Raw genomic sequence first — 16,275 nt, forward strand, 5'->3', positions numbered from 1 at the left:
TTTTCGGCCCTCTGATTCCTGACATTGGATTAAACCTATACTGCAACCCCTCAACACTGTTGGCATTCTCTCTTACGTAGAACACCCAAAAAACTACAGCCGAACCAATAGGTTTAGCGCACAGGAGCAGCAAATAAAGGAAACAAAAGATTGGCACTTAATCCCTTTGAGCTGTTTCTTTACTGGGAGCAAAGGATCAATTAATTGATGTGAAGGAATATAGATATAATTAGGTGGTAAAGAGATCATTAGGTAGAATTCAGATATCATTAGGGCATTACATTTTCGGAATAAAGGTTCCCCTAACAGAAATAAATTGTCACTCTTTTGAAAAGCAGAGATGGGTTAGGGGGGCAGGATTTTTAGCTCAGTGTGCAGGTACAATCGGTGGGCCTGGGAACGGCCTGGGACCAGGCCGCCGCCCACAATCGGCCACCCCAACCCCGATTTCACGCTGACTGGCCAATTAACGGCCAGCCTGCGTGAAGCACGTGCTGAAATGCTCAGCACTGCTACGGTGGGGGCGGGCGGGCGCTGATGTAAGCGTGCCCCGCGGGGGGAGTGCGGAATGAAAGCTCCCTGACTGCAAAGAGCTGCCTCATGGAGCTGACGAATTTAAAACCAATAAATAAAGATTTTAAAATCCGGGAAAAAAATGCCCATGCATCAGAATCAGTCACCTGAACATATACATGATGAAAATTCTGTCCATACGTTTTATTTTAATATTTAATAACAGGAACCTCATCCCGCCCTTGGATGAGGTTTCATCAAAAATGCAAAGTCCACCTGGCCGATTTGCCCATCTGCCGGATCACGAAAAATCGGGGACAATTAGAACTTTAATGGGCTTAATTGCCCTCTCAGTTGTCGGCGGGCGTGCTTCCGACTTTGGTGCGCCCGCCGACTGAAATATTGCGCGAGCGCGGGATGACATCAGGATGCTCGCCCTATGTCATCACGTGCTAGTTTATGCTTGAGTGGGTAAGGCACGCATCCACACGTCAAGCTAAAAATTCTGCCTCCTAAAGTTTTTTTGAAACTGTGGCGTAAAGTTACTAAACAAATTCACAAGAGTCTACTGATGAACTTTTAACATAAAGGATAAAACATTTATTAAACAAGAAAAAAAAATGACCTATATTACACCCGGCAAAGAAAAGTTGGAAAGGTCACAATGCAAATAGAAGAAGATGATTCCCCTTCACTGTTCTTTTACCCCAGCGATACCCTTACAGATGCAAAAGCCACTGAAGATTTACCACCATCTTGACGCCAAGGCTCCTTGCTTGGGCTGGCACAGTTGCAAACAGTTTTCTTCTGGTGAATTTCTGAGCATTCACTCGATACTTTTCACCCAACTGGTATCTCTCCCAAGACACCAAAAACTGCACACTGAACTCATTGGTTTGAATTTTACGCTGGAGGATTTTACATTCCCACTGAAGTCAATAGAGGTTAGAATGGCTCCCTGTATTTTATAGCCCCCATCCCCACCCCAAAGTGCTGTAAAATTCCATCCATTGTTCTTTCAACTGCAGAGCAAACTCAGCCCCCCAGTAGCCTTGTAGTATTTCTAATTGGAGAGCCTGGAACACCTGTCTTCACTCTCTGATATACACACTCTGAACTCCTTTCTGTCTTTCTCTGTGTCTGTGTGTGTCACTGGACCCCCTTTCACTCAGAAACAGTACAGTTTTTTTCTACTTTGTGTTTTCTTTCAAAATCACTAAACTTCTAACTCCTTTTAACACATCTCTTCAACTTCAGGGACAGAACTTTACACTCGGCACGCGAGCGCACACCCGACACGCCCAAGCGTAAAATGACGCACGATGGTGTCGGGCGTGCATCCCGACCTCATCGTGCACACGCATGATATTTCATTCAGCGGGCATGCGCCAGAGTCTGCTGCACACTGGCTGATAATTGAAAGGCCTATTAAGGCCATTAACAAGCTAATTAAAACCAAACTTATGCCGCCCGTCCAACCTTAAAGTTGGCGGGCAGGCGAAAAGGCCAAGCGGCCTTTACATTTTTTAGGAAACCTCATCCACGAGCAGGATGAGGTTTCCTAAAGCAAACAAACATTACCTAAACACTTCAGTTTTGAATTAAAAACATGTCCCAGCTCATGTGACAGAGTCACATGAGGGGGCATGTTTTTAAAATTTTTTTACTGTCTTCATTAATTGATTTTAAAAAGCGCTTCAATCTCCCTGAGGCAGCTCTATGCCTCAGGGAGATTGAGGCGCTCTTTCGCGTGGACGCACAAACTGTGCACCAGGCCCACTCTCCCTCCTCCCCCCACCCGCACAGATAGCGTTGAGTGCTGCCACTCGCAATCTACGCAGGGCGGACCTTAATTGGCCCGCCTGCATGAAATCGCGGAGTGGAACCGAACATGGGCGGCGGTCAGCTTCCCGACCGCCCATGTCCGCTCCTGCCGAGCCCGCCTGACGAGGGAAAAATTCTGGCTCAAGAGTTGTAAAACCTCATTAAAAATGTCTGTATAGGAACAAATCTAGAAAACCTGACCTTTTTGTTAGGAGGCCATCCATGATTCTTAGCACCAAGGTTCACAAACAAAATCAAAATGAAACTAAAACCATGTTTAACTTTTCTTAACACACAAATATAAATATAAATTCAACTTAAAAATTATATATTGTTCCTAACACCCCCCTGCAGAAAAAAAAGGCATCTTTAAGAGGCATTTTCATTTTCTATTACAATCTTCTTTTATCACTATCTCTATTTCACTTATACAGATCGTACTCTAGCAGTAAGAGTGTATTTACATCAAATATACAAGGACTTTTCCATAAAAATCATATTTTACACAAGTCCTTGCTGATCACAGCAACCCTGTTCCTCCATATTTGCTCTTGATAAAGCATCTGCTTTGGTATTGTCTCTTCCCCTGACATGAATGTGATTCAATTCATGAGGTTGCAACATTAAACTCCAACAAAATAGTCTCAGGATCTTAGTGTGAAACTTTGTTCAAAATGTCAGAGGATTATGGCCGTATAAATAATAGTCCCTGCAGAGTTGTTAGATATGTAGATGTCAAAATGTTTTAGAGCCAACACCAAATTCTCTTCTTTTCCACAATTGAGTATTTCTGCTGGCAAGAATTCAACTTTCAAGAAAAATAACTGATTAGCCATTTGATCCCCGTTTTGTCCTCCTGTAATAAAACTGCACCAAGGTCTATGTCGCTGGCATCAACAGGCAGTTTAAATGGCTTAGCATAATTCAGTGCTGCTAAAACTGGTGCATTTGTCAGTAAAGCTTTCAAGCTGTCAAAGGCACTTGGACACTACTTTGTCCGTTCAAATTTCTTGCCATTTTTTAACAAGCTTGTCAGGGGAGCCATTACAGTGCTGAAATTCAGGACAAACTTCCACTCATGCCTGTATACCGCAAAACCTCTCATTTTGCCTTTGGCACTGGAAGATCCACCATCGTTCTTATTTTCGCTCCCCTAGGCATTACTTGGCCTTGTCCCACAGTGTGGCCCAAATAAGTTACTTTCACTTTGGCAAATTGACTTTTTGCCAAGTTTATGACCAAATTGGCTCTTTTGAACCAAATTAAACAATTCGTTCAAGTGATGTAATGTTCCTCCCAGGTAACACAGCCAAATCATCAATATTTACCACACAGTTGCAAAAGCCTTCAATTACCTTGTTGGTTATTGTTTGAAAAGTTGCTGGTGAATTTTTCATTCCAAAAGGCATGACTGTACATTCTTAAAGTCCATCCGGGGTTACGATAGCTGTTATTTCTTTGGCCGTATCTGCCAATGGAACTTGCCAATATCCCTTCAAAGATCAGTTTTTATAGCGACCATTGGCTTTCCAACCTTCTCAGTACAGTTTTCTAATTGTGGAATTGGATATAAATCCGCCTTTTTTCCCACATTAACTTGTGATAACCTTTACATAATCACTGAGGCTGGTTTTGGCACCACTAAAGTAGGTGAACCCCAGCTACTGTGGCTCAGTCTCAATAATGTAATTTTCCATCATGAACTTGATCTCTTCCCTCACTTGGGCTAACTTTTTTGGATTTAGTCTGTAAGGATGTTGCTTTATGGGTAATGCATCCCCTACATTAACATCACATCTGGCCCAAGATATTTTCCCTAGCCTTTGAACACAAATCAATTCATGAGTTTGTAGTAGCATCTATAAGCCACTTTGACAGTTTTCTGGTAGATGGCTTAATATTACATCTAAATTTTTAAGCACATCCATATTATCCAATCTGATTACTAAAGGGTTGAATTTAAAATTTTCATCTTTTGATTCATTCTCAGAATGTTGTGATATTTTTATTTCATTCCCTACATCTTTTGTAACTGTGAATACACTCTTACCCTGACCATCTTCCCTGTCATAATATTGCTTTAACATATTAGCGTGGCACACTCGCTTATTTGTCCTCCTGTCTGGAATACTCACTATTTAATTTACATAATTAAGTTTCTTTTTGATTCGATAAGGTTCACCAGAGACAGGTAACAATACTAACACCTTGTCTCCAATGCAAAATTTCGAGCTTTGACACTTTTTATCTCCTGTAGCTTTCATTGTTTGTTGAGTGATTTTCAAAGGCTCTTTCGCCAACTCATATAGATAGGTTGGTGGAGTGGGCGGTAAAGTGTCAGATGGATTTTAACATAGGGAAGTGTGAGGTCATACATTTAGGGAGGTCAAACAGTTACAGGGATTACACAATAAATGGGAATATACTAAGAAGGGTAGATGAAGTGAGAGATTTTGGCGTACAAGTACACAGGTCCCTGAAGGCAGCAGTTCAAGTAGACAAGATTGTAACAAAGGCATATGGAATGCTCTCCTTCATTGGCAGAGGTATAGAATATAAAAGTAAGGATATAATGTTGGAATTGTATAAACCACTGGTGAGGCCACAACTGGAGTATTGTGTGCAGCTCTGGTCACCAGATTACAGGAAGGATGTAATAGCTCTGGAGAGAGTGCAGAGGAGGTTTACAAGAATGTTGCCAGGGTTAGAAAAGTGTAGCTACAAGGAGAGATTGGATAGGTTGGGGTTATCTCCCTTAGAACAAAGAAGGCTGAGAGGTGACTTGATTGAGGTGTACAAAATTATGAGGGGAATAGATAGAGTGGACAGGATAAAATTGTTTCCCTTGGTGGAGAATTCTAGAACCAGGGGACATAGATTCAAGATAAGTGGCAGAAGGTGTAAGGGGGACATGAGGAAGAACTTTTTTATGCAGAGGGTAGTGGATCTGCACCTTAAGTGCTATAAGCTGCAGGGCTATGGGCCGGGTGCAGGAAGGTGGGATTAGAAAGGGTACCTGGGTGTCTTCGGGATGGCATGGACAAGTTGGGCCAAATGGCCTCCTTCTGTGCTGTAACTTTTCTATGATTCTATGGTTCGAAGAGCATTGATCAGTGCTACTTGTATCTGGACTCTTTTCGTGGACGGCCCACCCCAGCCAGAGTGGGACATTGCAGGGCTCCAGTGCCTCCTCACCCCTCTGCTGCCGAACACTCACACAAAGATGCTGGGCCTGCTCCACAACCCGCCATGCACCCCCCCCCCCCCCCAACCCCCGGACACATGCTGCCTACATCACATTAGGCACCACACGGTCTAACCTTCCATAGCAAGGAGCCACAAGCACGTGGAGTGCAGAGGGCAACAGATCGATCGGTGCCACGCCATCTTGAAGATCCCCTCCCTGAATGTCATCACCCTGACTTGGACATGTCCTGCAGTTCCAGCACTGCGCCCAGGTGCAGCTCCTCCAGGTTGCCCCCAAAACAGTCATGTGGGTCTCAGTGTACCACATGCTGCGGGGGTAAAACCCATCTCTACACCACCCTCTCAGGGTGACCTCAGCATGGGCAATATCTGCTGGCCCACCCAGCGAAGGAAACATGCCGTCAATGAGTCAATGCACTCACTACACTCAGACCTGGAGGGTAGGGGGATCCGCCAGCGGGGGAAGCTTACCTGCTGCGTTAAGTGACCTCTGTCAACATGGCGCTCACCCTTCCCGAGTGCAAGAGGTCGTTGAAGTGCTTGCAGCACTGGATCCAGGTGCGTCGCACCACGTCGTGGGAGTTCACGACCTCCGCAACTTCCTCTCAGGCACGTTGGTCATGTAGGGGGGGCCTTCTCCTCCTGTCCTGGGGTGCGAGCACCTCCCACCGTGCTGCCACCTCCTCGAGGAGAGGAGCAAGGCAATCATCAGAAAAATGAGGGGCACAGTGCCCCCCTGCCCTACCCTCCTGCCTGGCCTGCTCACCAGCAGCGCTCTGGGGAGCCCTTCCACTGGCCACGATTCACAGCCTCTTTTTTAACCAGGCCGTCGGGGTCGCCATTGGACCCGTCGGTCACTGCAGTCCCGCCACCGCCCGCCCACTCCCACTGTCTTCGGGAGCCGCGATTCATGCTGGGTGGGCCTTAATTGGCCTGCCCGTATAAAATGACAGTATGGACCCAATCGGGGGTGGCGATCGGGTCCGTGCCCACCCACGCCCTCTCCCACTCCGCCCGCCCGACAGGCAGCAAATTCTGCCCTATATAATGGGACCAGTTTACAACCTCCATGGATACCTCCAATTAATACTTTTTCCTTCATTAACCTCTTTGGAAGGCAAATTGTATCATCAGCCAGCATCAGTGGCTGACTTGCTCCAGTGTCTCGCAATATCGTTATTGGTTTGCCTCCTTGATTAGAGGAATAAAGGAATACTCCTCCGCCATAAATAAAATCTTTAAACCCTTCTGTAATTTGTTTCTCCGCATTTACTTGACTAGTTTGAGGAATTATCTCTACTTGTCTGGTAGATTCTGAGATTTCACATTGCACCTGAACCATGGCTACTGCTTTTTCACTAGCCTCCTTCCCTAGGTTAGCTTTTCTAAAGATTCTTTAGGCATCCCCATGACTGCAATAGGTCTCCCAATTGATTTCCAGCAATTAGCTTCAATATGTCCAGTTTTATTGCAGTGGAAGTACGCTGCTTTCTTTACATCACTTTTAGGTACTAGCCTACCTCTTATTAATTTGGTGCCCTCCTCTCTGTTCCCTAGCATGAGTACCTTTTCCATCACCAGGGACAGGATCTTCCAGTCGGCGAGCGGAGGCGGGGCCAGCTCGCCGACATGTAAAGTGACACGTCGTTTCCATTTTCAGATTGGCGGGGGCGCGGCCGATTCAGCTGCGCACCCGCCGACCTGTCAACGGCCAATTGAGGCCATTGAAAAACTAATTAAAGTCATTAATGGACTTGCCCGTCCAACCTTAAGGTTGGTGGACAGGCCGGGAGCCCTGGCGGGATTCGGAAAAAGCATCAAACCTCATCCACGGGCGGGATGAGGTTTCATGAGGGTATTTAAATTTTTATTAAAGGTTTCAATAAATTTATGGACATGTCCCAACTCATGTGACAGTGGCAAGTCAGGGAAATTTCTTTATCATTTGCATTGCAAATTTTAATTCTGAGCCGATTTCCCTGAGGCAGCACTTAGCCTCCCTCTCCTCCCTCACTGACACCACTCTCCAGAGTTCAAGTTCAACCTTTTCCTTTCCATTTCCTTTTCTTTCCCCTTTCTTTCTAATTCCAGATTTTTCATTTCTCTTTCTCCCCCGCTTTTTCCTCCAATTCAAGTTTTCTCATTGCTTTTCTTCATTAAGTTCGTGCTGCTGCTTTTCTCTATCTCTTTCTCTCTCTATTTCTTTCATTCTTAAGTGCATTTTAGCTAACTCCACCAGTTTCAGGTTTCTCTCCTTTTAATTCTAAATACTGGGTAATTACTTTAATCATATCCGTCCTTACAGAATCCTGCTTTTATTTCTGTATTCAATTCATATGCTAACTCCCTCGGTTTCACTTGAGCCAAGAGTTTCAAATAATCCACAGTTGCATTTTCTACTCCCAGGAAAGCCTTAGCAACAGTCAAAGTCATTTTTGAGTTCCAGCCAGTGTAATGTACTTCACAGCAAAACCTTTTCCAATGCCCAGTATCTCCCATGTACTTGTTTCTTTAAGAATTCACAGATCCCACTTCAATACAAGGATTTTTGATCCTGCAAGAGCCCCCCACTTTTTAACGACCCCAGTTGATGTTAATACTAGAGAAGTCAGATCCCAGAGTTAAACCTGGCCTGGTAGATCCGAACTGTTTTTTGAAACCCTGGAGGGAAGTTACTAAACAATGTCACACGATTCTGCCAATGAGCTTTTAACATAAAGAATAAAACATTTATTATACAGGGAAAAAAATAACTTTTTTTTTACTCGTTCACAGGATGTGGGCATCGCTGGCCGGGCCAGCATTTATTGCCCATCCCTAATTGCCCTCGTTCAGAGACCATTTAAGAGTCAGCCACATTTTCTGTGGGTCTGGAGTCACATGTAGGCCAGACCAGGTAAGGATGGCAAATTCCATTCCCTAAAGGACATTAGTGAACCAGATGGGTTTTTACAACAATTGGCAGTGGTTTCATGGATTTTAAATTCCAGATTTTGTTAAATTCAAATTTCACCATCTGCCATGGTAGGATTCAAACCTGGGTCCCCAAAGCATTACCCTCGGTCCCTAGAATAGCAGCCCAGTGACAGTACCACTATGCCACACCTGCCCTTACTATATTACACCATACAAATAAAAGTTGGAAAGAGCTCAATACAAACGCAAGAAGCTGATTCCCATTCACTATTGCTTTACCCCAGCAATACCCTGACAGACACAAAGGCCAGTGAAGATTTACCACCATCTTGACACCAAGGCTTCTTGCCTGGGCTGGCACGGTTGCAAACGGTTTTCTCCCGGTGAATTTCTGAGCATTCGCTCGATGCCTTTCACCCAACTGGTATCTCCCCCTGAGACACCCCAAACCACATTCTAAACTCACTATTAATTCAACTGCAGAGCAAAATTGGAATTTTCTGTGCCCGCTGGCGTTGGGTACCATCGGTGGCATGAGCAGTCAATATGGCGAGAAGGCCAGAAATCGGTTTCACGATATGGTGAAGCCAGTTTGTGATCATCCACTCAGCCTGTCGATGATGCCCGGAGTGATGAAGTGGCGAGGTGATGGCCTGGTGAGCAACTGAGACCCTGCCCGCCATCAAAATGGCTTGTTTCCTGGGAATGCATAATTAGTACGGTGGGTTTGGGACGATATGGCATGATAAGCCGCCATTGCATCCGGCAGCTAAAACGTTGTTTCATAGACACATAGAAACTAGGAGCAGGAGTAGGCCATTCGGCCCTTCGAGCCTGCGCCGCCATTCATTATGATCATGGCTGATCATCCAACTCAGTAGCCTGCTCCCGCTTTCTCCCCATACCCTTTGATCCCTTTCGCCCCAAGAGCTATAGAAACATAGAAACTAGGAGCAGGAATAGGCCATTCGGCCCTTTTTAAAAAGTTCAAAACTTTTCACCCGCCTGCTACTGCCCTTAGTGAAAATCTGGGAAGATTCCACCCACAATTCCCTAAACTCAGTCCCCCAGTAGCCTTGTAGTATTTCTAATCAGAGAGCTTCATGACATAGGCACTCTGAACTTCTTTCTCTGTGCCCCTGTGTGTCACTGGACCCCTGTCGCTGGAAAACAACATAGTTTTTCCTACTTTGTACTTTTTCTCAAATTACTAAACTTCTAACCCCTTTAAATCCATCTCTTCAACTTCAAGGATTGTAAAACCTCATTAAAATTATACGCCTACAAACAAAGCCTTTTTGTTTGGAGGCCATCCAGACATCTCAGTACCAAGGCTCGAAAACAAAATCTAAGTGAAACCAAAACTATGTTTCACCTTTCTTAATGCACAAATATACATATAAATTCAAAGTTAAAAATTGTACCTTGTTCCTAACAATACACAGAGATACCTCTGCTTTACATAGACATTAACACTAAAACATGTCCATGACCTAATGATACCAAGAATCTATATATGGCATTTGATGTTTTTAAAGCTGTTTGAATATAAGGGACAGAGTTTTTCCCTTGTCGGGCGGGCTTGGCGGGGGTGGGCGGGAGTGTTCAGGAAGCTGACAGCCGCCCGCAATCAGAGCTGGACCATAATTTCACGCTGGGCGAGTCACTTAGTGCCTGCCCAGCATGAAACGTGAGCAGCAGTGCTCAGCGCTGCTTGTGTGGCGGGGAGGAAGGCGAGCACGGACTTTGCGCATGCAAGCGTGTGCACACTGGAAAATCTCCCTGAGGCACAGGGCTGTCTCAGGGAGATGAACAGTTTTCTAAATAAAAAATAAAGACGTTAAAAATATTATAAAACATGTTCCCTCATGTGACTGTCATATGAGCGGAGACATGTTATTAATTAAATTTAACATTTTTTCATTTTATTTTTATTTGCTGGTGGAAACCTCATCCCGCCCGTGGATGAGGTTTCCAAAAAAAAAAACGCAAAGGCCGCTTGGCCTTTTTGCCTGCCCTCCAACCGTGAGGTAGTACGGGCAGCATGAATTTCTTTCAATTACTTTTTTAATGGCCTTAATAGGCCTTTTTAATTGCCGACGGGCAGGCTGCCAACTCCGTTGTGCGCCCACCAGGTGAAATATTGCGCGAGTGCCCGCCTGACGAGCTAAAACTTCATCCCAAGGTGTGTGGTGCACACTAATATGATAAGGACAAAATATGCAGGTCCTTCTATTTTAAATAATCCTGATATTCTGGATCTTTTTAGTAAAAGGAATTGTTAAAAATATCATGACCAGACATTAACATCTCCTTGTGTCTGTGAGCTGGGGGAGGATATCCCCCCACATTGGGGACGGGGGTGGGCGCGGACCTGATCGGCACCCCCGATAGGGTCCATTTTGCCATTTTACGTGGGCGGGCCAATTAAGGCCCGTTCAGCGTGACGCGCGCCCAGAAGCGCTGAGCACTCCCTGTGCGGGCGAGGGGGAATTCCCTGGGTCAGGGCCTTTGCTCTTTCAAGCATGTGCGCAAAAGAGTGCAGAAATCTTCCTGAGGCTCCTCTGTGCCTCAGGGAGATTAGTTTAAGTTTTAAAAATCTAAATAAAGAAAATTTTTTTAATTAAGACACGTCCCCTCATGTGACAGTATAACATGAGCTGGGACATGTCAATGCATTTTAATAAACATTTTTATTCAATTTATAAACACTTCATGAAACCTCATCCCGCCCGTGGATGAGGTTCCATGAAAAATGCGAAGGCCGCCTGGGCTCCTCGCCTGCCCCACCGCCAACCTTAAGGTTGGACGGGCAGCTCAGTTTATTACAAAAACAGAATTACCTGGAAAAACTCAGCAGGTCTGGCAGCTTCGGCGGAGAAAAAATCAGTTAATGTTTCGAGCCTTCATGGCCCTTCGGCAGAACTGGAGCATAGTTAGAAGAAGGGAGAAATATAAATTGGTTTAAGGTGGGTGGGGTGGGTGGGGGGGGGTGGGGGGGAGAGAGAGAGACATTGAGGGTGTGGTGATTGTGGAGATGAGCAGATAATCAAAAGATGTCACAGACAAAAGGGTCAAAGAGGTGTCGAAGGTGGTGACATTTGTCTGAGAAAAGTGCTAATTAAGAATGGAAGACAGGATATTCAAAGTACAGCTCTAGTGGGGGTGGGGTGGAAAGACTAACAAGGTTTTAGTTTAGATTTAAAAATAATGGAAATAGGTGGGGAAAGAAGAATCTATATAAATTATTGAAAAAAAAAAGGGGGGGGTCGGAGGAAACGGGGTGGGGATGGGGGGAGGGGGAGTTTAAGATCTAAAGTTGTTGAATTCAATATTCAGCCCGGAGGGCTGTAAAGTGCCTTTAGTCGGAAGATGAGGTGCTGTTCCTCCAGTTTGCGTTGGGCTTCACTGGAACAATGCAGCAGGCCAAGGACAGACATGTGGGCAAGAGAACAGGGTGGAGTGTTAAAATGGCAAGCGACAGGGAGGTTTGGGTCTTTCTTGCGGACAGACCGCAGGTGTTCTGCAAAGCGGTCGCCCAGTTTGCGTTTGGTCTCTCCAATGTAGAGGAGACCGCATTGGGAGCAACGAATGCAGTAGACTAAGTTAGGGGAAATGCAAGTGAAATGCTGCTTCACTTGAAAGGAGTGTTTGGGCCCTTGGACGGTGAGGAGAGAGGAAGTGAAGGGGCAGGTGTTGCATCTTCTGCGTGGGCATGGGGAGGTGCCATAAGTGGGGGTTGAGGAGTAGGGGGTGATGGAAGAGTGGACAAGGGTGTCCCGGAGGGAACGATCCTTACGGAATGCCGTCAGGGGGGGTGAAGGGAAGATGTGTTTGGTGGTGGCATCATGCTGGAGTTGGCGGAAATGGCGGAGGATGATCCTTTGAATGCGGAGGCTGGTGGGGTGATAAGTGAGGACAAGGGGGACCCTATCATGTTTCTGGGAAGGAGGAGAAGGCGTGAGGGAGGATGCGCGGGATATGGGCCGGACACGGTTGAGGGCCCTGTCAACGACCGTGGATGGAAAACCTCGGTTAAGGAAGAAGGAGGACATGTCAGAGGAGCTGTTTTTGAAGGTAGCGTCATCAGAACAGATGCGACGGAGGCGAAGGAACTGAGAGAATGGGATGGAGTCTTTACAAGAAGCGGGGTGTGAGGAGCTGTAGTCGAGGTAGCTGTGGGAGTCGGTAGGCTTGTAATGGATATTGGTGGACAGTCTATCATCAGAAATTGAGACAGAGAGGTCAAGGAAGGGAAGAGAAGTGTCAGAGATGGACCATGTGAAGATGATGGAGGGGTGGAGATTGGAAGCAAAATTAATAAATTTTTCCAGGTCCCGACGAGAGCATGAAGCAGCACCGAAGTAATCATCGATGTACCGGAGAAAGAGTTGTGGGAGGGGGCCGGAATAGGACTGGAAGAAGGAATGTTCCACATACCCCATAAAGAGACAGGCATAGCTGGGGCCCATGCGGGTACCCATGGCCACACCTTTTATTTGGAGGAAGTGAGAGGAGTTAAAGGAGAAATTGTTCAGTGTGAGAACAAGTTCAGCCAGACGGAGGAGAGTAGTGGTGGATGGGGATTGTTGGGGCCTCTGTTCAAGGAAGAAGCTAAGGGCCCTCAGACCATCCTGGTGGGGGATGGAGGTGTAGAGGGATTGGACATCCATGGTGAAGAGGAAGCAGTTGGGGCCAGGGAACTGGAAATTGTTGGTGTGACGTAAGGTGTCAGAGGAATCACGGATGTAGGTGGGAAGGGACTGGACAAGGGGAGAGAGAAGGGAGTCAAGGTAACGAGAAATGAGTTCCATGGGGCAGGAACAGGCTGACACAATCGGTCTGCCAGGACAGTTCTGTTTGTGGATTTTGGGTAGGAGGTAGAAGCGGGCCGTCCGAGGTTGGGCGACTATCAAGTTGGAAGCTGTGGGAGGAAGATCTCCAGAGGAGATGAGGTCAGTGACAGTCCTGGAAACAATGGCTTGATGTTCTGTGGTGGGGTCATGCTCCAGGGAGAGGTAGGAGGAAAGGTCTGCGAGTTGACGCTCAGCCTCCGCGAGGTAGAGGTCAATGCGCCAGACAACAACAGTACCACCCTTGTCAGTGGGTTTGATGACAATGTTGGGGTTGGACCTGAGAGAACGGAGTGCAGTGAGTTCAGAGAGAGACAGATTAGAATGGGTGAGAGGAGCAGAGAAATTGAGACGGCTAATGTCACGCCGACAGTTCTCAATGAAAAGATCAAGAGAAGGTAAGAATCCAGAGGGAGGGGTCCAAGTGGAGGGAGAATATTGGAGGTGGGTAAAAGGATCCGTTGAACGTGGAGAGGACTCCTGCCCAAAGAAGTGAGCACGGAGACGAAGACGGCGGAAGAAGAGTTCAGCATCATGCCGAGCCCGAAATTCATTGAGATGAGGGTGTAAGGGTATGAAACTAAGTCCTTTGCTGAGCACTGAACGTTCAGCATCGGAGAGGGAAAGGTCAGGGGGTATAGTGAATATGCGGCTGGGGCTGGGATTGGAAGATGGGGTGAGGACGGAGGGACAAGCAGGATGGAGGGTCCCAGATGGGTGTTGGAGTCGATGAGTTGTTGGAGCTTGCGTTCCTTAGCACTTGAGAGAAAGAGAAAAAGTTTCTTGTTGAGGCGACGGATGAGGCGAAGAATAAAATGAAACTGGGGGCACGCGCAGCTTTGAAAAAGGGTGCGGCGGTGCTGCTGGAGGGAGAGGTCGAGTGTGTTCATTTGGCGGCGCATGGCACTGAGTGTGGATCTCAGAATGCGATGGGAACAGCAGTCCGAGAAACGTTTTATGTCCCGGAGATACCTGTAATCCTGGGTGGGTTCGAAACAAGAGGGATGGAATTTCAGGTGAAATCCACGTTGGGTGAGTCGGAGACGGAGACAGTCACTGAGAAAGGAGATATGGCTGTGAAAGCGGGTTTTAGTAAACACCTTGTCAAACACCAGGAGAGAAATGGAAAGCAATGAAGGTGAGCAGGGCAGAAGAGACAGTCGGAAATCCTGTCGGAGGACAGAACCGTACTTCTTCAAAGAGGGCATTTCTTGAAGAGGGGTGGCAGTCAATTAAACACAAAGATAAAAACAAAAAGCTAAAAGCTACTGCGGATGCTGGAAATCCAAAACAAAAACAGAATTACCTGGAAAAACTCAGCAGGTCTGGCAGCATCGGCGGAGAAGAAATCAGTTAACGTTTCGAGCCTTCATGGCCCTTCGGCAGAACTGAAGCATAGTTAGAAAAAGGGAGAAATATAAATTGGTTTAAGGTGGGTGGGGGCGGGGGGGAGGGGAGAGAGAGACATTGAGGGTGTGGTGATTGTGGAGATGAGCAGATAATCAAAAGATGTCACAGACAAAAGGGTCAAAGAGGTGTCGAAGGTGGTGACATTTGTCTGAGAAAAGTGCTAATTAAGAATGGAAGACAGGATATTCAAAGTACAGCTCTAGTGGGGGTGGGGTGGAAAGACTAACAAGGTTTTAGTTTTAGATTTAAAAATAATGGAAATAGGTGGGGAAAGAAGAATCTATATAAATTATTGAAAAAAAAGGAGGGGGGGGTTCATTCCCCACCAGGATGGTCTGAGGGCCCTTAGCTTCTTCCTTGAACAGAGGCCCCAACAATCCCCATCCACCACTACTCTCCTCCGTCTGGCTGAACTTGTTCTCACACTGAACAATTTCTCCTTTAACTCCTCTCACTTCCTCCAAATAAAAGGTGTGGCCATGGGTACCCGCATCGGCCCCAGCTATGCCTGTCTCTTTATGGGGTATGTGGAACATTCCTTGTTCCAGTCCTACTCCGGCCCCCTCCCACAACTCTTTCTCCGGTACATCGATGATTACTTCGGTGCTGCTTCATGCTCTCGTCGGGACCTGGAAAAATATATTAATTTTGCTTCCAATCTCCACCCCTCCATCATCTTCACATGGTCCATCTCTGACACTTCTCTTCCCTTCCTTGACCTCTCTGTCTCAATTTCTGATGATAGACTGTCCACCAATATCCATTACAAGCCTACCGACTCCCACAGCTACCTCGACTACAGCTCCTCACACCCCGCTTCCTGTAAAGACTCCATCCCATTCTCTCAGTTCCTTCGCCTCCGTCGCATCTGTTCTGATGACGCTACCTTCAAAAACAGCTCCTCTGACATGTCCTCCTTCTTCCTTAACCGAGGTTTTCCATCCACGGTCGTTGACAGGGCCCTCAACCGTGTCCGGCCCATATCCCGCGCATCCTCCCTCACGCCTTCTCCTCCTTCCCAGAAACATGATAGGGTCCCCCTTGTCCTCACTTATCACCCCACCAGCCTCCGCATTCAAAGGATCATCCTCCGCCATTTCCGCCAACTCCAGCATGATGCCACCACCAAACACATCTTCCCTTCACCCCCCCTGACGGCATTCCATAGGGATCGTTCCCTCCAGGACACCCTTGTCCACTCCCCTATCACCCCCTACTCCTCAACCCCCACTTATGGCACCTCCCCATGCCCACGCAGAAGATGCAACACCTGCCCCTTCACTTCCTCTCTCCTCACCGTCCATGGGCCCAAACACTCCTTTCAAGTGAAGCAGCATTTCACTTGCATTTCCCCTAACTTAGTCTACTGCATTCGTTGCTCCCAATGCGGTCTCCTCTACATTGGAGAGACCAAACGCAAACTGGGCGACCGTTTTGCGGAACACCTGCGGTCTGTCCGCAAGAAAGACCCAAACCTCCCTGTCGCTTGCCATTTTAACACTCCACCCTGTTCTCTTGCCCACATGTCTGTCCTTGGCCTGCTGCATTGTTC

Source organism: Cetorhinus maximus, chromosome 8 (genome assembly GCF_964194155.1).
Source record: "Cetorhinus maximus chromosome 8, sCetMax3.hap1.1, whole genome shotgun sequence".
NCBI lineage: Eukaryota > Metazoa > Chordata > Chondrichthyes > Lamniformes > Cetorhinidae > Cetorhinus > Cetorhinus maximus.